The following is a 22,204-nucleotide window of genomic DNA, read 5'->3' as shown; positions in this document are numbered from 1 at the left end:
TTTTACCATTAGCCTTAAATCCCCTGTCATTTTTGCTTTCTCTGGCAAACTGACACAGCAACCAACAAGCAAGCAATGTATTAGCAATTCATCCATGAATCTGCTGAATGGCTGGATTAGTGACCTTCCCTATTGAAAGCAGGAGTGGTCATTTTCTCCTTCTCTAAGCTCAACCTTGATTCTTACCGTCGGGAGCTGATGGTAAATCATGGCTCCCCGCTGAATGAACTCCGCTATAAGGCGACAAACTTAGTGGAAGTATTTATCGGGGGCGCGGTAATACACTGTGTTTAAGCTACATCCAGTGAAATATAGGTCCCGCTTTTAATATCCAGAGGGTGAAGCGAGAAGCAGTCAGGTGCTTCGCTATAACCAAATGTTACAGTATAAAACAACGTGTCACGCCGCTATTTGACATGAATGAGATTAGATGGAATTCGTTTCTAAGTGAGGGCGAATTACAAGCCTATCGGGGCCACACGCACGCGCGCACACACACACACAAGCATACGCTCATCCGCCTGTGCTCACCCCCGTCGCGGCCCGACAACGGCGGTGTAGTCGGGCATGAACGTCGACATGAACAGGGAATGACCCTGCAAACCACATCCGTAACCACCTTGAGTGCTGCAGGAGGGAGCCGGCGCTGTTGTTTTAAAGGTCAGAGTAGTGTGAGGTCACACTAGCATACACGCTACCGTGAACCGGTGTCAAGCCGGGAATGTTGTCTTACAAACACTCACGTACAGTATTGTCTATATTTAAATACAGATTTTTTTCCTCAGTAAATGATTGTTCTATGTATTCTATATTTCAATCGTGCAAATTTCTTTCCAATGACAGCCGTAAATTCGCTAAGTAACTCGCAGAACGCGGCTAATTGTCCCTTGACATGTTCACCCTCATTCACGTGAGTTTGCATCGCACCAGGATGGCACCTTGTGAAAAGTGACCTCCACCTTTAACTTCTCCTGGAGAAAAACACGTGTCAGCAGCCCCCCCCCCCCCCCCCCCAACATCACAACCACCACCACGCCATGGGCCCTGTCAAGGGGTGAAGAGGTTAGGCGCTCTGTGCCCGGCCTTCTTCGGGACCACCATAATGACTGCTAATTACGCCGCCATCTGCGGGGTGGCCTGTGTTATGTAGACACCTGTTCATTAAAACGCAGGGAGAAACTTTCCCTTTTGCTGCATGCTCACAGCAGATGTGGGGTACTCCAGTCACATGACTTGAGGCTTAAGTCCAATTAAGTTGGGCTTGTAACTACAGAAAAGTTTTCTTTTCTGTTTGAAGAAGCCATACAGTCATGGAAAGTAGCGTATGGTGTACGCTAGCTTGTAAGTTTAGCCAGTTAGCAAATCTATAATATTTATTTTACCATCTGTAGGCATGCTAACTCTCATAGCTGGTTGCAAATGTTCAAGCCAGTAATATGGAAATATATTAACGTTACCTTTGTCGAACAATTTCGGAGTTGTGATCATTCTCGATGTATTGCCTCCCGTGCTACTCTTCGTTAGCATGTATTCTATATCCTTCCTCCATCAAGATGTGCGACCTGAAAGATGATCAAAAGACACCACATTTTTGTTTTTGCTCCAAAGGATGCAAACGTTAAAGTACCCGGTACCAACACTATCACGCTTCCGTACGTTAAATATCAATCAAACTTAAGCGCATTGTAAGAATCGAATACCTCTGCGGTGCTAATGATTGAGTGAACTTTGCGTGACACTTTTCCAGCTCTCCAGGAGGCATCGCCAAGGTTAACCAGGCCATCGGGCGGCATTAAGAGGCGGCGGTGGGGCGGGTTTTTTGTTTGGAGCAGGAAGCCAATAAAAAGCTCTCCGATATCTGCTGAGGGGGAGCGCAGCCTGTCAATTGCGTGGCCCAAAGAGGTGATCTGCCATTACCGACTCTCGCAAGACTAATGAGAGCCATTGTGCTGCCAGCTCCTTGAATTATACGTCGATACTCATTCGAGGGCTTGTGTTGAACGCGGCCTGTTTTACTTGCTCTTGATGTGGAAACTGTCGACACCTCAGTTGGCTACCCGTAACGCAGCGTTTACAGATCACTGGGAAGTTGGGTCGTCAAGTCAAGGCATCCAAATCTACTTTAAACGTTTGACATTTTCACAAGCCGATGATTGCCAGGCTCGCAATATTTGACCATTTCCTCTGCTCATTTAACCCGAGCCGGTCCGACTCAGCGATGGTAAAGCGAGAGCCAATTAGGATGTTGACGGATTGAATTTGGAAGACAAATCTGGGTGTGTAGAAGGTTGACATAGCCGCTGCCTCTCTTTGGGTGTGTGTTCAGCTTCCAATTAAGTGCGGGGGAAGCATATTTCCCCCTGCTCGCTCTCTTTTTCTCTCTGCGGGATCAGAGTGTCTTCCTGACGGATGAGTCGCTAATGAGAGCAAATCTCGCTAAATCCTCAAGAAACATGATGAATGAAATTGCGTTCGGCTCGTTCATTTGTCGCATTTACAGACGAGACCAAACACAACATTTATCTCGGCGAATTGCAGTCAGTCTTCGTTCGTACGACGCTTGGCTCAATAATAAAAAAAAAATTAACTTTCCACCTTAGCTCAAATTTTGCATCAATATATTTTGCTCATTATTATTTACGTTATTAGACAACCAATCGGTGTCCTCGTCTAAATGTCGAACCTAAATCGGTTACAAACGTTCTTCAGGTGGATGTCAGGCTTGGGAGAAGAATCCGACAGATGGCCTCGTCTTATCACTTGTATTAACACCTTCCACGTTTAATGAAGTGTTAATTGCTTTTGGAATATATAATGGGAGCGCTAGAACGCACGCCGTAATGCAAATAGATTAGCTCGCGGCCGTCCCCATTCAATGTCACCTTTACATCCAGTACCTGCAAAATACCAAAAGTTTTTTTTTCCTTTTGTAGATAGCCAAACAATGATTTTTGAAGGTTGCTTATTTGTATTTGTTTCAATATGAAAAAAAAAAAAGCCGACTTCAGTAGTCTGTTTTATCTGTGTGGATTGTCCTCAAGTGACCATAATTGCTCTGCTAACTTCAGGGGAAGTACTTTATTAAATTAAGTCATCTTTAAGGTCAATATACTTCTGTAATGAGTTGTCTCTTTTGATCATCAGAGGTGAGCTTGCACCCGGCTCCTCATTCTTTTTAATGGCCGCCCGCCGCGTCGTCGCCGAGCCGCGCTAACGTTATTTATTTTATTTATTTATTTATTTTAGACTCAAGTAATGCTTTGCATGCTTAAAAGCCATTCCCATAACTAAGTGTAATTTCCCCTCGGTTTGTTCTTGTTTAATGAGGTGCAGTCTTGTTTGTATGCCTCCCAATGTCACCAGAAAAGTCGTTCAAGCGACGGCCTCCGAATTAAATCAAACGGGAATCACCGCGCCGTGGTATTAAGCCGGTATATTGGTTAAAAAAAAAAAACAAAAAAAAAACAACGCCGTGCTCTGGTCACTTTTACATAAGAATTACACGGCTTTTATTTCCTCTTCCCGTGCACAACTGAAACTCTTGAGGGGTCCTAATGATGGAATGTGTAAATGACTTTGGGGTGGATGCGCTGAGGCGAGCAGTGATGGCGGGGGGAAAGTGAAAATGACCAACATTGATTTATCCTGACTGTTCTCTTGTCTGCTCGCTGCAGTCAGAACACCTCGCTGCATCCCATTCCCTCCCATTATCTCCCCGCGATCTCCGCAGTCCAATGACTTTCCTACAGGGTCATAAATACTTCCTCGCCGACCCCATACTGCTTGCACATCATCCCTCCCTCTCGCTCCCCCAGACTCCGCCTAATGACAGCTAAAGACAAGACAATGCATCCTTCGCCTGGTGACTGCCAAGCTCGCCTCACATACATTTCACAAGCGGCCGGCTGAGGTAAAGCAACACGGCGAGAGGCCGGCGGCCGCCGCGTATGTCCGACGCGCTTTGCATTTAAAATGGTACATTAAGGAAACGTGTCGCAATATAGCGCACGTGATTGATGTCAGTAATGACCGTGTTTTCGAAACACTAATGCTAACTGTCTGTATCCCCAAATCACTTCAGTTCTTCTGCAAGATAATGCCACACAGATAGAACATCAAAATAGCAAATAATGGAGGAAAGGTTCCAAAAAAAACAAATCCACTAAGCTAAATGAGCATAACATTTATACTGTATGATAGCATCTAGCTAGCACACTTTCATTCGATAAAATGATATGGTTTTGTCGAACATTTTGGTGTTTAAATATACCTGTCCCATTTTTCATTCTGTTTTGTTGAATGCGTCAGCTTGACTGACAAATAACAGCTTGAAGCAAGCACACTTGACCTCTTCATTGAGACAAAATAGGTGCTAATGAGCACTTAAATTGTGTTTTAATGAGGTTTAATATGGTTAACCACAACATTTCCACTTGTGACAATTGTGGAAATTCTTACCAAAAGGCTTTAACCAGAACGTTCCAGCCTTGGCTGAGGTAACAAAACGCACATCCACGCAGCACTGTCAATCAATTGCGTTTACGCTAACAGAAGACCGCATTGAGTCAAACAGTCTTAATGGGAAGGAGACAATTCATCAAACACAATGACTCCAATTCATTATTTTTATGTGTTGGTCATCCAAATCAATTAGAGAGCAGCATGTAATGAGCTGCCGGGCATAAACAAATTCCTTTTCAGCACAAACATCCTATTAGTGTGCAGACCACGTTTAAAAAAAAAAAAAATAGGCCGAAAGAAAGGAAAGAGACATTTGGTTGTTATTTTTCACAGGGCCGGGTCAAGTGGGTCATTGTTACGGGGATTATCATGCGTACAGCCAACGCGACGGCTAACGAGCGAGCGGCAAGCAAATGCTTTTCATTTGGTCTAAATGATGTTTGTGTTCGACTGCTTTCTATAATTGCGATTCAGGTCCAGGTGCCAAATTCACAAACGGCGTCGGCCATGATGCTTCTGAGCGCGGCACACATATTGTAAAGCGTAATATACAAGCCATATTCTCCGCGTGGGTCCGACTCGGGAGAAGACACGATTGGCTGAGCATTGCTCTATGGAGGATGCCCTCTAATAGAACGGCGTGTCGGGGCCCGTCGTTGTGCGCCACGAAGAGGCCTGCGTGGTAAATGAGTGCTTTAGCAGGCATGGCTAATGTGTGCGAACCTGCAGTGTTTAGCTTGCTGTTAAGGGTGACATTAGCGCACACGCAGACATGGGATACTGATCCAAGCCTGCAGGTCCTCACGCACGCGATTGTGTTTCTGCCTCATTTCATGCACCATAATCAAGGCTGCGTGTGCTTTTATTTTTTTTTTTTTTTGGAAAGAGCTTAGCGCTAAGTCTGACTGTGTGTCACCCTCGTGTGCGTCGATCACACCCCTGATGGCGGGCTTATGCGGTAGAATGGATGCTTAGCAGAATATGGATTTCAAATTGGTTCAAATGCGTTCGTGTGCAGCCGTCACCTTTAGCCAATGACTTGCCACCTCTACCATTGGCGTAGAATTTTATCACGACTAAATTCAAAATTGTATTACCGTAATATTTTTGGTGATACAACTCGAGCCCAAATGAAGTGTTCACTGGAATGTACTTTTTTTTTTTCCTTTGTATTTTATAGACAAAGTCACCAAGACAAAGTCAATCATGTGAACCTAAATCCAACTGGTTTTGCCCCCCCTCACACACACAAACAAATTTCAACATACAACAATGATAATTATATTCAAACAAGATAAAATAAAATCGGAAAAAAAGGACAGAATTTTTTCCAATTTTTTTCCAATCTTTATGTATTGTATAAGATTGAAATAATCCACCTGTATCTCACAATTTGCCATTGTAAGCTTTACAGGATGAAAAGAGATCATTCGAGTCATCATATATTTTTAAAACTAATTATCCGATGAATCGTTTATCGCAATTCTATTTGGTATTGGCCTCAAAAAACTGATGCCGGCTAGGCCGTAAACAAAAGTGTCTCTCAAACACAACGTAATGGCAAAGCGCTAACGCAACAGAGGGGGAAAACAGATGTGTTAACTGAGCAAAATAAATGTTGCAGTCTTTTCTCAGATTGACAAAAAGAACACGCCGAAAGCCGGTGTCACAAAGTAGCCTTCCCTCTTGTTTACGAGTGTGTGCGTTGCGTGTACGCGTAGCCCCGGCGCTCTCCCGAGCGACAGAAACCTTGTTGTGATTTATGCGGGCCCACATCCGAGTGCTGGTTACGCAGTAGCAAGACATCGATCTGACAAAGCAAAGCAAACAATAAAGAGGCGAGGAAGATGATGTGCTCAGTGGAGTGGAGAAATGGAGAGTGTACCTATAAGAGCTAATTATCTGAGCACATAATTCTTCGGGTTAAGACAGTGCTGCGGCAGGGAGGGCCCGGCCCGGCCCGGCCTCCACCACGATCTGCAAGGTCACACTCTCTGGTCGGCGTGAATACGTGACGCTGCGATTCGTTGGGAAATACGACAGCGAGAAAGGTTTGAGCTCTTGGGTCATACGTTAGAATTTTGAGATTTTTTTTAAATGGGTAGATAGTTTTTGAATGACCTGGTTTATGAAAAATTCAAAAATACAAACTTGAAAAATGACTGCAGTTTACTCTCAATTTATTTTTTTTTTTTAACTATTTGGGGAATTGTTTTTACAATACTGTTTGTTTCGAATTTTCTCTGCAGTAGGTTTCTGTTCATTTTTAATTTACAAACACTCTTATTTGTCTCCGTGTATTTTCTTCAACCTACAATCGATGTTACGAGCTGCGAGGTTAAATGTTACCTCTTCTTCCACCATCCGCACTTCCAAACTCATATCATCTCTCTACAAGCCGGCATTAATAACATTTGCAATTATTGCTTTCCATCTAAGTCGTTCTCTGCTCCTGTAAGCAGAGATCTTTTAATTAGACACCAGCAGCAAAAGCAAGCAAACACTCCCTGTGAGAAAAAAAAAGAAAAGAAAAAAAGACGAGGGGGGGGGGGGTGTCTGTGTGCTGGCTGCCATTAATAACATGATATAAAAGCAAAGGCAAGACAGCCTCTGACACTTTTAGTAGTTGGGGAAACAAGATGTAATCTGTGCTCAGTGCCAGGAGCCGAGCGCGGCGGAGGGAAAAGTACCAGAAAGAAACAACACAAACAGTGCGCGCATCAATTATGAGAACATTATCTCTGGAAGGTTCTACCCCGCTCGGACAATGGGAGGGTCGCGTGTCATGAGACGGACGTGTGCTGGTTCCGCGCGCACTTCACTAGTCATTCAAAACATATGAAGGCTCAAAAAGGAAATGAATCTAACCCTAACCCTAACCCCCCGACCCCCCCACCCCGTCTTGTTTGTGAGCTTTTTGTTCTTTGCAGCCTTTTATGTTATACTGCAGCATTTTGCGTTGGCCGCGAGACGACAGAGTGCAGGGGATGAGGCTCTGGTTAGTGGCACCCTTGGCACCCATCTAGGCTTGGCATAGTGCTGGGCGCGCTCCACTGGCCTTGAACATGCTGAGGTTTGAATCCAGAAATGCCTTTGTGCAGCACAGGCCACCAGAGGCGAGCTGGTGGGCTGCTTCAGACGGTTCCCCTGCTGCACGGCACCAGTTTGGGCTGTACTCGTTTACCCGTGGATCACATCTCTGCTATGAAAGTGTGTGGACGTGAATAGCAATATTTGGCATATTTGGAAACTTGCATCCCCTCTATCGGAGTAAGGTTCCAGATCGGATACTCGATTGGATCTATTTTGAATACCCTATTTTTATTTAAACGTATTTTGATCATTTTCTGTAGGCGTCAAAAACAGGACTAAAGAGGATGTCATATTTAAAATGAAAAAACGAAGCTTGTCTGAAATACTTCCTGTTTTTATACTTCTTTCGAATTTACGGCGTCAAACAAAATAGCGGGACGCCATCTAGTGGTACCGTGTTAACATTAGCGTTGTGGCTAAAATATATTGTCTCGGCTCGACCGTCCCTTCGCCGTTTTACAATGAGAATGAAAATAATCATTTCTTCTTGCAGCTTCAGTTTAAAGCCGTGTTTACGTTGTTGACTCATTTGAACCTTCTTTTCACGCATAAGGTCTGCTTGTGTCATTGTTTGTTTGTTCAATATACAGCATGAATTCTAATTTTGGCAGCCCGGGCTGGCCACATTACGCATGCATGGCAGTCTGGGATGGGGTCCAGCTGGAAGCATGCACCCCACCAACAAACCAGCAATAGCTGAGTAGTTTCTTATTTCCCAATGGTGTTTGGAATACAAATAGAAAAGAGAATTACCTATTCAGTGGTAAACATGTGGAATTGAAACTTTTTCTTTCCATTCCTCAAATATAATGACACCGTTGTAGATTTAAGGTTTTTATCTCATCTGTGCCAGGAATCGCTGATAGGAGAGAGAGAGGGGAGATATGTTATATTTGGATCATTTCCAAATCCTATTATGACGATCTATTTTCTCCTGACACAATCTTTTTTTGGGGGGGCTGGTTCGTTTTATAGATGCTGCCTGTAGAGCAGCCAAACTGTAAAAGCGCATTAAAACATGTTAAAGTTAAAAGTTGACGTCCCGATGATCGTCACACACACACATCTGGGTGCGGTGAAATTTGTCCTCTGAATTTAACCCATCCCTTATATATATTAGAGAACTTAGATACAGCTAGCTAGATAGCTTGGTAGAAATTGCAAGCACAAACAAGTCTTTAAGTCCACTAGCTTAATGCTAATGCTAAATCATAACGGTAAACAACGTCAATAAATACAGGGGTGTTCCTGATCTTGATTAGGATACGTTGCCCATCACCCAGTTTTCTGTTATTGAGGGCTTCTTGCCTGGAGCCCGTCTGCGGTACGGAAAACAACCCTGCCGTCACGCGAGCTATTCGGGTTTCTCGTCCTGCTGCCTTACCCAACACGCCTCTTTGCTATCGCCCTCATTGGCCTCGACTGTGTACAGTGGCCTTGCTCTCCCACTTCCATCAGAATCCCATTTCCCGCCGCCGCCTAGGAACCCCTTGCTCCTCCTTATCCTCCTCGCGCCGAAACTCGAGCCTCCTCTCAGCCCTTCTAGCCGGCCCGTTCGTAATGGATGGCCGCATTTCAGGTCCTCTCAGCCTGTCCATCAAGCCCGGCGATTAAAACACTCGGAATGACCAACATTTTTCTCTCTCTTCGCCGACCCCTTTGTCCCCCTCCGGTGCCACGGCGGCCCTCTGCCCCCTCACCTTTCTCACCCCCCTCCTTCCCTCCCACTTCAAGTGTCCCCAGAAAGCCGCCATCCATCTTGCGGAGAAAAAACATCATTTATTCTGTACTTCCCAGATAATTTACTTTTTCTCTCTCACTCGCCTCTTTTCGTCTTTCCTGTCCTTTTCGGCCCTCCCTCCTCTCATACTACAGGAATTCTCCATTTCCCTATAAAATGAAAATTCATCTGGAATTACATCTTATGTCATCATTATGTTTATTAAGCGTGGATGATGTATATGAGGAGCTGCGGTGTGCCGCTGAGTGCTTAATGATGCATAAGATTAAGCCGAGCCTCTCAGCTGTGCTGAGACTCCCCTCTGCTTCCCAGGCTGCAGACACACGCTGGGGGAACAGGCTCCAAACGGCCATCAGGTGAACAGGGGGGAGAATTGAAAGCCTACTCTTTTTTTTGTGGCAGCCGAGGAGGAGGAGGAGGAGGAACGAGAAGAGTTGCTGAGGGGAGAGAATCAGAGAGTTGGAGGCGACTTGAGAAATACAGAAATAAACGGGCTCTTGTCAAAGGGGGGCTACGGAACAGTCCCGCCTACTTGTAGTGATAATCTACAGCAAGGGTGGGCAAAGTAAATATAAGGCCCGCTTCATTTTTTTTTTATCCAGTCTGCAGAGAAGTGGCATCGTACTAATTCTTCCGCTTATTTCTGCCCCCGTCCCCCGTGCATTTTTGTTTTGTTCACTTATTAGTGGAAAATGTTATTTAATGTAAACAGGTAGTATTTTTTTTTAAATATTCTTTGAGGAAGAGTATTTATTATCTGCCTCTTTTATTTTTGGGTACACTTTTGCTTGTAAGCAACATTTTCAATATACTTAATAAAAAAACAGGTTGATTATTATAACCGGTATACCATTCTTCCAGCTTTGTGCACGCGACGCTAAATTTAGCCTGTCTTAAATCGTGTATTGTAAAAATACATCCAAAATTTAAAAAGTGCCGATACAGCTGGACCAAGAACTCCCACACAGCGGCGGGTCACTCTATCTCCCTCTCTCCGCGTGATGTCACAATGTTGACCATACTTCACACGCGGCGGCCGATTTGCTTCCAGGCGTCCGTGTAGTAGCAGCGGCAGCAGCAGTCGATGACAAAAACATTATCCTTCTGGTGCTAAACAATCCAATAAACCTCTCCACGGGGAAGAACTTAACCTCTCCTCTACTCCAATGCTGCCTTTCACAGCACGTGACGCCTGCCACAGTAAATTCAAATCATTAGTCTTCTCGCTTTGCCATCACACGGGGGAAGGGTGTGTGTGTTAAAAAAAAGTCTGCCTCTATTAGTAATGGAGACCTCGTCAGAGACCTTCCACAGAGAGCCCTGCCTTCCCAATTCCCACAGGAAAAATCCCCGGCACAAAACTAATTCTACTTTTAATAATCTGTCATCAGGACCAGAGGCAGTCATAAATTATGTGGGGGAGCATGTGCGGGAACGGGCCACAAGAGGGAACTCGTGGAAGGGGTGGGAGTCGGGTTCTTGGGGGGGGGGTTATCAAAGTGAGTTTGACAAACTTTGCGGGAAATAAATAATAACTTGCAAACGGGATTTGTTGCCGGCACTCCTGTCATGAGCTCCCTCTCTTCTTTTTTTTTTGAGGTGTCCAGTTGATAAATCACATTAATGGTGAGCAAACTTTTGAAAGATTACTTGGTCCATTTTTATTAACGTCACAAAAACCTGCTAATCTCTGTTAGCCCGTCTGCAACGTTTCGCATTGTATGTTAGCATTAAGCTAAGCTCGACTTCAGTTAACTGAAATTTTGGCCTGCTTTGACAATTTGATGTTTAATTCCAAAAATTCCAAAGAGTAAGAAATAAATATAAATCCTTTTTGGAGAACGGTGCGAGCAATAAATTGAGAATGGCTGCTTTGTTTTAACTTTGAATGTGTTTAAAACGTATGGGAACGAAACAATACACAATTGATTTTTCCCGATATGATCTCAGTTGCACTGGAATGAAAAATGGAGGATTAACCTCCTCGCCATTATGTAAATCAAAGCTACGCTCATACAAAAATGCCGATGAGCCGCCATCGATCAGGATTTTACGCTCTGTAAGTCCGTGTATCTGTATGAAGTCATCTTGAAGCCATACATGACTTTGTGCATATTTGTGTGGGTGTTGTTGTTGCCATGTCAATATTTGCCGGAACGACAGTCATGCTTCATAATCGACTCCCTCGATACAATCGTGGCTAAAGGCCCCAACTTGGTCAGGTAAAGGGTGGGGGTGGCGGGGTGGTCAGTCAGCTGATGAGTACTACATTCCCCGCCCCAAGAGGAAGGAACTGGATGAAATAAAGGCGGACAAGATCTCTATTGATTGAACTGATCGAAGATTTGCAGTAGCAGGTCACATTTTAATAAAGGGTTACGATTTCATTAGTGATCGTGTTGGGCTATTACAAGTTAGCTAACGTTGAACATTTGACATGCTGTTTGTTTGGTTGTTATATTCTATTTATGAATGTTGCTGGAGTTATTATATCAACACTTAAAAGTAATAGGGCTCTTTGAAATTTTACATCTAAACATGAAAATATTCGACCAACCTATCATTTTTTTTCAAACGTAAGTCTGCTAGATTAATGCTAACCTAAAATGAAAAAAACGCTATATACGAGCTAATTGCGATTAGCATAGATGTTACAGTAATTATAAACCTTCAAAAAATGCTTTGACGCATACGGAGCATCAAGACACACAAACAAATCACACAATAATACTTGCAAGCAAATAGAGCGAATTGAAAAAGTGTACACACCCCTACAGCACAGTGCCTTTGATTAACATTAAAAAAAAAGATCAGCTTTTTGGCTGTTTCTTAGACAAGACCAGGTTCCTGACTGCCGAAGAACATAGTGCTAAACGTCGGCTTGTAAACACCCAGCCGCTTGGGTCCGATCAAGCGCAACATAAAGAGCTGAAGCATGTCTTGCGGAAAAAAAAAAAAAACCCTGAGCAAATGCATAGATGCAGGACTGGGATTTCTAGCCACGCAAAGTCAAGTGCTCAATTTTCTCCCCACTCTGTGGCGATACCAGAGAAGCTCAATCATACCGGGACAGTAATATGAATCAAGGACAGCTCACTCACTCTCAATTGCAGCCGGGGCCTAACTGGGACCCCACGTAAAGCGCAAACTGGGTTCTCAATTCAAATGGGAGAGTCAGTCGGACTTTCCAGCACGTCTGGAGCCTGATAGATTACCTCGCGCTGTAAGGACAAAGGGAATGAAGATGACTACTCTGGCAAAGCTGGCTACAGATGAGACATGCACGGCTGAATGACCATAGCGCACCTCGCCCATTTGTCTATGTGTTCAAGCTTTGCACAAGCTATGACAAAGGAGTCCCCGCACTTCACTATTGACGTATAGTCTTCGCTTATGGATGCCGGAATATCTACTTTTCGACTCTCATTTGCAGTTTGTCTTAAACATTCATCAAGTGGAAATGCCATTGAAGCTTTAAACATTTCAGGTATTTATAACACGTGGGCTCCATAAATCAACTTTAGTGTCCTTCAAGGTTCTCTGAAAAGTGAAACAATATGGGAGTTGAAGTAGTTGTTGTAATTGCAGAGACACTATTTTTGTGCAATTTTCACTCTTAGTGAAGTGTTAGGTTAAATCGGATGTTTTTTGTAATGTCAATGTATTGCTCGAGTTCCAAACCAAAATTTGCGACAGCTTTAAATGGGCCGCTGCTGCAGTAAATAAATAAAATAAATAATCACAAATACAAATACACCACAGCAGTAAATCTATCTATTTTTTTTCCCGTGATAAATACAACACATACAAACTACAATTATAAAATCTTACATTAGCTTCCATGCTAACGCGAACCAGCAAGACAAACCAGTCATGTTGTACTCATTACAAGTCAGCGTAGCATCAAAACCAGTTTGTTTTAAGGTACAATAACTTCTTATTTTTGCTTTAAGGCATCTCATTTTGCAAGCCAGCAACTTTGTTGTTTTTTTCCCACTCAGAGCAAATCCACAAGAATTTCACACAACATCAACCATTAACATTAGCCCTAATGCTAGTGCTAAAGCTGGCGGGAAGAATAATAAAATTTCTGCCTTTGAGTCCAATTTTCTTTAGTTTGCTCATGGCAAATACAACGAATATGGCTTATCATTATTAATAACAAGAACTTCATAACAATAACACTAGATAGTTAAACAGCTAGCTAAAAAATAGCTAGCTAGACCAGCGAGTGTTACAGCCTAACACGTCCTCTTTAATTTACTCTGTGGTAGATGTACATTAAAAACAAGTCCAATTATTGGCAAATATTTTCAAATGATTTCAGGCATTTTCAGAAATGAACTTCAAACATGTTTCGAAACGGATTGCTGAATTCACTTTTCAATGTCTTTAAGGTACAATTTATACACATTATTGCTTATTGCACCTCATCTTGCAAGCCATCTACTTTATTTCTGCAGCCGGCACGCCGTTCCTCCGAGATTAGCCTCCCGTGTTCTGGAGGCCGGGTTCACTTGTATCTGAGCCGCCCTCGTATATTACAACGAAGGCTCAAGTGGCAGCGGCGGTAAGTCATTCTTTTCTCTTTCATTCTGCCTCTGCATATTCCGCAAAGCCCCCACTGCTCCGCACTTAGAAGGTCACCCCTTTCATCAGCTATTCTATTTGCATTCCAAATCATACGTACATGAAAAATGTGCCACGGGCTTCCAGCGGCTTGCGGGGCCCCATTGGCGGGAAGATTAGATAGAATTTGCCATACCAACCTTATGCGCGCTAACCTTTGCAGATGGCCTCGCTATTGTGGGAAAAATGGATTGCCTAATAAACCATATCATCCGACATATTTGCCGCTTGGCCGACTAAATAGAGGCTGTGTTTTTTGAGCAAATTCCCTTTGTCAAATTTGTCAGCGTTCGTGCTGCCGTTTTGGGTTTGGGCCACGAGGAGGAGGAGGCGAAATCTTTAGTGTCAGGTTAAAGTGGTGGCCAATTTGAAGAAGAGACCATTTTTCCACAAGATGTATTCGATCTCTTTTTTTTTTCTTTCTTGTGAGGAGGGGGCTTTTGTTGTTCATGTTCCTCTTCTGTCCAGACTGTTAGATGTGCAATGATGGATCATGACTCCAACTGAGACAACTAAATAGCTGTTACATTTGTATACAATGCTGCATTAGTCCACGGTATGGCTTCGTCAACTATTCTACAAATGACAAATGTCAGAGTAGAGACAATTTTTTTTTACTTATTTGAAGGGTACCTTAACTCAATTTTCTTGCAAATGAAATAAACTAACTATTTAAATGAAAATGCCTTTAATTAAAATGTCCACAGGCCTATATTCTTTATCTTCTATTCCAAAAGTTTGCTGTCCTTATTTAGGACGACGGTCCGGTTATCTTTATGTGTTACCTTTACAGTAGTAGTGAAACTCATCTTTGTTTGTGTCTGCATGAATGTAAAATACTGCCCCTAGTGGCCAAATTACATACGCCAAAATCATTCTTTACATTCTATTTTATAAAGTACAAATATTTAAAAAAATACTTTTTCCGCAGTGGCTAAACGGATTAATGGCATTTACATTCATTTCAATGGGAAAAGATGATTTAAGATCATTCTAAAAATAGGAATAAAGTCTTGTTGCCTTAGCATCTGTACTCTGAAGAAACAAAGCAACTCCCAAAGCTCACAAGGCCTTTTTTACCCCCCAAATGTAATTTCACCACTCAGCCCTAATTCATGGCTCCCAGAAAAACCTCTTTCATCAAACTTTGCATATGAGCAGCCAAGTGATGCACAGCCTCTTAACGGCATGCTTTGCCTCCTTTGGAGAGTCGGCCAACCAATCCATCTTCCTGAGTGTGCTCGCAGCCGAGGAGTGGGCAACCGATGCTCCCGTCAGCAAGCTCCTGCGGGAGATGGATTGGTGCTCCATTGCCCACCTCCGGTCCGGTACCGGCCCAGTGGCACAATCTGGACCTAAGGCGGCAGGAGCCTGTGGGGAGCTCAGGGTGGGGTGGGGGGGGCCAGTCAATCATGTCCAAATACTCTTATTTGTGTCCCTGTCTTACTTTGGGTATGTGTTACGCCGGGAGTACAACTACTTTCTTCTTCTCAGTATAAGCAACAATTTTCAATTTTGTTTATTTATCTTCCCGAAAGTTCCTTTTAGTTTAAGTCGAGGTTCTGCGCCTCTGCACCGGTTTACAGGAGCAATAACTCACGTTATGCAAAACATCCCCTGTAAAATGTCACTTTGTGTTTGTAATTACCTCCGACCTAATAAGCACAATCTCTGAGTTATGGCGCTCAGGCCTTTACAACCTTGGTCAGCCTCGTAAGAATGTATGAGGAATATTTTTACAAGACTTGTCGGTGGGTGGGTGTGTTACTTTTGCAACATAAGCCCAAAGGTTGGAAGTGAGTTAAAGTTTTTCAAGCAATCGTTTATTTTAATGGGTTTTAATCAAATTCAAATCGAGGCTGATTTTTATTTCAACTGCATTTCAGAGGGGTAAAATGATTGAATGTTCACTGTTTTAATAAATGTCCCGTAATGGTACCCCCCCCCCCCCCCTCCTGTCTTGCTTCATATTAGCACTGTCATTCATTTCGTCTTGTTAATGTCAGGGTGGGCCGCTCCACTGGATGACAAGGCAAAGAGGGAGAGAGCGGTGCACTGTGTTTGGTTACATCCTATAAAGGCTATCAAGTGTCTTGCGCGTCTAATGCAGCCACGGACCCTTGATCAAGAGGGGAAAAGTCGGTGTGTGTTGGAGGGGGGGGGGACTGACAAACTACCGGAGGAAGTCAGGACAAGGCTGTGTGTGTTCATGTTTGGTGAATGACATTGGATGACTGTAATAGTCAGTTGTATTGTCTGTCTACATGTGTTGCTGCACATTGTTTAGCTGCAACATACTAAATGTTAATAATTGCCCATGTAAGCATTAGCCTTAAGCTAGCAGACTAGCACCTGAGGTGTGTTTGTTTAAATAGTCAATGTATGTTGCAATACATACAGGGGTTTTTTCTCATTTTTTTTTAAATTAATTGACCTTAGCTATTGGTTATGCAACAAGGAATAAATTGAATTCAAATCCACATAAAGTATTTTTTGTTCCAGGGAAAGAAATTGTCTAAAATGATCAGACCCTCAATGCATTTCCATTGATAAATGACATTTGACTTGTAATCCAGCCAGTGGGCTCTCAATGATGTGTTTGATCATTTTCATTTAAGGCCCCTTCCTGCCGTACAAGTGGCCCATCTCCGCTCCTACGGGCCCATTGAAGGCCACATCCATAACCTGTCATCTGATATTTCATTCCCATACGGGCGCCGTGAACCTAAGATGTAATCGATACACTGACACACAGGCCTCCTGTGTTATTACAAGGAGCGGGGTGAGGGTGGGGAGGGGGGTGTTGGCAATGTCGGCTCAGCTTCCCGCGCCGTTACACAGTTCAGGCTTCCAATTAACCTGAGCGGATCTCCACGCCAATCATGGCGGGTGCCTCTATCGACAAGCCGCATGAAAAGAATAATGTTGTTAGGATGATGTAGCTGACGCCAGGAGGGCCGCTCTGCTACCGTTCAACCCCAGCACGGAGCCCTCCGACCACCCACACGCGCCCCCTTCGCTTCCCTCGCCAGCGCTGACAGGGATGAGCGTGGAAGTCGTTCATCACATCCTCTCTGGTCACAGAGGGGGCCAAACCGGACCGGGCGCCTCTTGCGGCTTCTCAAAAAGTCTGAATATGTCCGATTTGAAAAACAACGACGGGAAAGTGTGATATGAGAAAAGGGCATTTGCGCCGTCGTGGGAGTGAACACAGCCGACTTGATTTCCAGCCAATCAAAGCGGCTCTTCTCATTACATATTATCTTAGATACTATATTATGAGTTCCACCAACGCCACAAAAAACGATTGCAAAGTGTCGCAATACACACTACAATCACACGATAACAACAATTCTCTTCTCATACAAGCGTGTCTATTGTTTGCATGCAGTGACATGCGTTTTATAAATCCTCCCAAAAATAGATAAGTCGGGACCCACTGGACCGGGAGACGAGAGATCGATCCTTTCTCCCCCCCCCCCCCCCCCCCCTCGCCACCTCCCTCCCTCCCGTGTCCCGCGACGAGAAACAACATACAAATTGAGTCTGTATCTAAGCTGCACTGGCACTCAAGTGTGGCCTATAGGAAGATTGCAGCAGTGATTGAGAGCGTGTTTAGATGCTCAGGGCCAAACTCTACAAGCATTGTTACATCTACAAGGCCAACGCGGTGACACGGCGTCTCCGCACGCTCCAACACGCACTCGTTCTCGGGTATTGCCCCCACTGGCGACTCGGATATCGATTATTTTGCAAGCAAACTCAGTTCAAGGAGCACGATCATTAAGACAAATGTAGTTCCTCTCAATGACAAACGCATGAGAGATTGCAAATTCTCTGCAAGTTTGGGCTCACTTTGTGACTTGAGATGAGCGCCTCACGGGAATGCACTGTTTGGCGACACAGTGTCTTTTTGTTTTTATTAAACTAGTCAAATTTACCCCCAAATTCTCCTTCTTACATTGACTTAGAATTTCAAGTTATAAATAAAATAAATATATATATTAGATTAAATAAATTAACCAGAAATATATGTATAAATAAATATTAAATGCTTTATTTGATCTAATCAAATATGTACTATATATTATATATCTATATTTTTATTGATGTATTTAATCTAATTAATCCATTTTTTTTTTCTTATTTCGCAGTGACTTCAGTGAATTTGGTTCAAATGACCAGAAGTGTAGCATTTACTTTTGATTAATCACCTAACTGAAATGACCACAAAAAAAAAAACAATGCAAAAATGCAGCGACTTATTCTACTGCATGGCCCCTACATGATGTACATGAATGCAAACGCTCGGCGATGATCAATTTCGCCCGTTTAGCGGCAGACAAAGCTCCGACTTGCGGATGTCATTTCAAATTTAATGTGTCCTCCATACCTTTACAACTTTCCATTTGTTATGTTTGGTCATCCCATTAGTTGCCATTTATTATCATTAGCGTGATAGAAGCATCTTCCCCGCCGAAGCAGGAGCGAGGGGGGGGGGGGGTTTACATTTTCACATTAGACAGAGCTTCACTGGTGCGTCAGATTAATGTTGCTTTCTCAAAAGAAGAAAAGGTAGGCGGAACGTCAACTTCAGCGGCAAACTATCACATTATCTTGTCTGCTTATTTATTTGTTCATTCTCTTGACGGCCGTAGATAATCTTTTTTTTTTTCCCTCCCCATCATATCGTGTTTAGCGCCTCTTTGCTTCCGACAAAGTGTAATTGATGAACATTAGGTAGACCTGAACGATCCAACGAGATCCAATACAAGAGTTGTGAAAAAAAAGCGTACAAAACGAATACACTTTTGAAATATGTCTAAAGTATTATAATTTTTTGTACAATACAGTACTATTTTAGTTTAAATTACAAGTATGTGCAAAATTTTTTTTTTTTTATTATAAAATTCACTTAATAGCAGACACAATGGGTTCAACTAAGAATATTGGAGTCTATATTTTTGACTACATTTTCCAAATTTCAATATAGTAATTAAATATGACAGTCGGGTGACTTTTGAAGCTTTTTTGTTTCAGCTTCAGAGCTCCGTCAAAACATCCCACGAGTTAAGTCGAGCGCTTCCACTGACTGATACAAATGTTTGGAAAGAGTTGAAAGCAGGAAGTATTTTTTTTTCTTTACATGCCACCGTTATTGTATCATAAATAATGTAGATTAATGGCCAGACTCAAAACCACTGAGCATAATCCATGTGGAATACATCACTGTCATGGCTCACCGTTGAATTTTGCATTTACACCGGGAGCTTTTTTTTTAATCATGGCTGGCTCCACATGTTAATTATAACGACGGGGAGGAAAAAAAAGTGTATTAAGACTTTTGTAGAGTTTGGTGGACTTTGAGGCAGACTCTTTAGTTTGAGACTCAAAGGGCATCTGAATTTGTTTGCAGACTTCACTTAAAATGCACGTCCATTTTTTTCCCAACAATCGAGGAAGGTGAAGAGAATTTTGAGTTAGCATCACGAGCGCTTCCCGTAACTTGCGCGACTAGCCCCCCTCCTTCAAAGTTTCAAATGAGGATTGATGTGCGGCCCGGTTGTGATTAATATATTGATGGCACTTGTCAGCGACATTACAAATAACATTGTTTTAATCCATATTGATAGATTAGCGCAGGTAATTGATGGAAATCCAATGCAACTCCCTAATTTTCTTCCCTTAGACGCTATTTATCCACCATCTGCTCCATTTAGAGCTCCCCCGGGGAGAGTCGTGATGGTTTGAAATCACCGCTGATGAGATTCCGGCGTACTTACCCCACGTTTGGGTTCTCTTTGAGCAGTCCGTATCTGCAAGACACAATAGTTTTGTGTTAAAATTGAGCATTTCAAAACACAAAATTGCGTACTGTTTGTTTTCAATGTTTTCTAGCTAGCTATTTGTCTAGCTGGCTAGCACAAGGTTCGTTGCAAGGATGCGATGAGCTCACAAGTATCAGGAAAAACTCCCCCCCGCTTGTAATCCTTTACTATCAAACTAAAAAGAAGCCTATATGTATATTTGAAAGTGTTCTGTAATAGATTTTTAATGTGCATTTGTCTATGCCCCAAAGGCATGGATCTTTGACATTTGGAATAATTGTTGTTGTTCACTAGGGGAGGCTTGTGAATAGCGCAGGGACAATTGGAGTAAATGACTGTGTCAGCCTGTTTATTTGTGACATGATTGCCCGCGGCGGAGCCCGGGGACAGCTATTAGAGGCTGCGGCCGCAGCCACGGCGAGGGAGGAAAAAGCCCAGCAATCAGCCAAAAGTTTACACTTAATGCGACAACTTATCAGCCGAGCGCTCCCCCACTGAGAAAATGAGAGCAAGGAAAGGAGGCAGGAGGGCATCATGGGGATGGAATTGGGGATGCTAGAAGAGTGTTGAACATCATAATCACAATTACTCAATGTGGCTGCCGTGTGAGAGGTCACACGTGTATTCAGTGCCCCCCCCCCCCTCCTGACACACACACATATGTTTGGCCATATTGCACAAAGCTGTCTAATCCGTGTAGGCCCGAGGGGAGGCACGGAGCACAGGGAGCACAGGGTCCGGCTCCATTTCTAATGACATGATGCTAATATCTTTGCCTGCGGCATGGCCACAAGTGCAAGTGGAGTGTTTTTTTTTTCAACTGTCATCTAGTGCAGATTCTCAACTGGTGGGACCCAGAAGAGGGTCGCAGATGTATTTTGGATGTCTCGCGGCCAGCTATTGAAAAAAAAAAAAAAAAATTAATATATATATATATACATGGAAATTATTATTTTTTTAAATATGTCATGTATTTATTATGTCATGTCAACAAATATATATATATTTATTATGTCATGCCAATAAATAAATAAATGTGTGTGTACACAATTATTTACCTATTCTTATTTACATATGCATTTTTTTCAATAGCTGTCTGCGAGCTATAAAGAGGTGGATGGGAGTTTTTTTTTTTTTTAAGATTATGCTCAATCAGGGCTAGTTGCAGGTGAGGGATGGGGTGGAGGGCCAGACAAAAATGGAAGAGAAAGCTGCCTCAACTTGGCATTTAAATGGGCGAGACGTGGTGAGGGATGAATGGAGGAGAGCAGGAGAGGAACGACAACGACAAGAAAAATACCAGATAACCCCCTCCCAACAAAAAAAAAAAGTGCAGAGTTTTGCTGCCACGGCAGACACTTCTTGTAGCTCCTCAAACAGATGCCGAGGCAGATGGCGGAGAATTACCAGAAGATGGGCGAAGAAGAAATGAGAAAGCCTAAAACGGGCCCGTGGAGAACAGACATTAAAATATTTGGTGTTTGTGTGTGCGTGCGCACGCAGGGTCCAAGGGAAAGGCTGTTAAACAGTATCTCAGCTGGGACGACTAAAGAGGATGGGTGGAGGATTCTCAGTCAGAGATGGAGCTCGCGATAATAATCACAGGCGTGAAATTACAATGCTGATATTTGTTGCACCCCGGGGTGCAGTGTACTGCCGGGTGGTGTGGTGGGCTCAAAGGGCCCACACATTACCTGACACGTGCGGCCCGACCCCCCCCCTCACCGGCACCATATACGTACTTCTGCCCACCGACGAGTCTCTCTGCCCATTTGCAGTTGCCATTTTCTATCACTTCAGCGTACTTCTCTGTCCTTCGTATAACCTGCCGTTTAAGAGCTAAACAGGAAAAGTGACCTGAGCGGTCTCCTCGGCAACGAGCCAAGCCGTGACAAGATGTGACACCACATTTTCGTCGGCGCTGCGAAGAAGTTCATTTTCATGTCCGTCATCTCCTGCTCCTGCCGCTGCCTCGCTGAAGGGCCCACTCAGCCTCCCTCTATTACTGCAGCAAAAGTGAAAAGTAGATGTGTTGTCAGGCCAAAAGTGATAATGGCAGGGGAGGGATGATGGAGGGAGGGGGGGGGAGGGTTGGGGGGTTTGCCGAATGATCCCAATTGCCCTGCTTTCAGCCGCTGCCACCCCAGCTCCCCCGGCACTAAAGGGTCTACTGACAGATGGGACGGAGCACCGTGGGACAGAGCGGTGAGTTGGCACGAAAAAAAAACTAAATTTCCTACAGCACACGTCAAATCCTAGGCCTGTGGGCCGTCCATGAAATTTCATGTGGGCCGAAAAAGCTTCAAGAACTCATCCTTGATTTACATTTGAAAATAGCCAGAAATTTCTTTGTAAATTGTGATAAATTGATGAATTAAAAATGTAAATTGTTGCTTGACCAAATCCTATTTTCCTATTGAAATAAATGGAAATTCCACAAATCCATATTCTC

The 22,204-nt window shown here is 43.4% G+C and overlaps 1 long non-coding RNA gene across 1 annotated transcript in view; it reads right to left on the bottom strand.

Moving 5' to 3' along the window:
- LOC133158760 (uncharacterized) overlaps window positions 1–22,204 on the bottom strand; it is a 130,836-nt gene that overhangs the window by 37,595 nt on the left and 71,037 nt on the right. The window contains exons 7-8 of the long non-coding RNA XR_009715284.1: window positions 19,708–19,740; window positions 1,458–1,562 (exon numbers count right to left, since the gene is read on the bottom strand). This is a non-coding gene — a long non-coding RNA (uncharacterized LOC133158760). The remainder of the gene's footprint in view (window positions 1–1,457; window positions 1,563–19,707; window positions 19,741–22,204) is intronic.

Source organism: Syngnathus typhle, linkage group LG8 (assembly GCF_033458585.1).
Source record: "Syngnathus typhle isolate RoL2023-S1 ecotype Sweden linkage group LG8, RoL_Styp_1.0, whole genome shotgun sequence".
NCBI classification, from domain to species: Eukaryota; Metazoa; Chordata; class Actinopteri; order Syngnathiformes; family Syngnathidae; genus Syngnathus; species Syngnathus typhle.
This window is presented reverse-complemented; position numbering and strand designations above follow the sequence as displayed.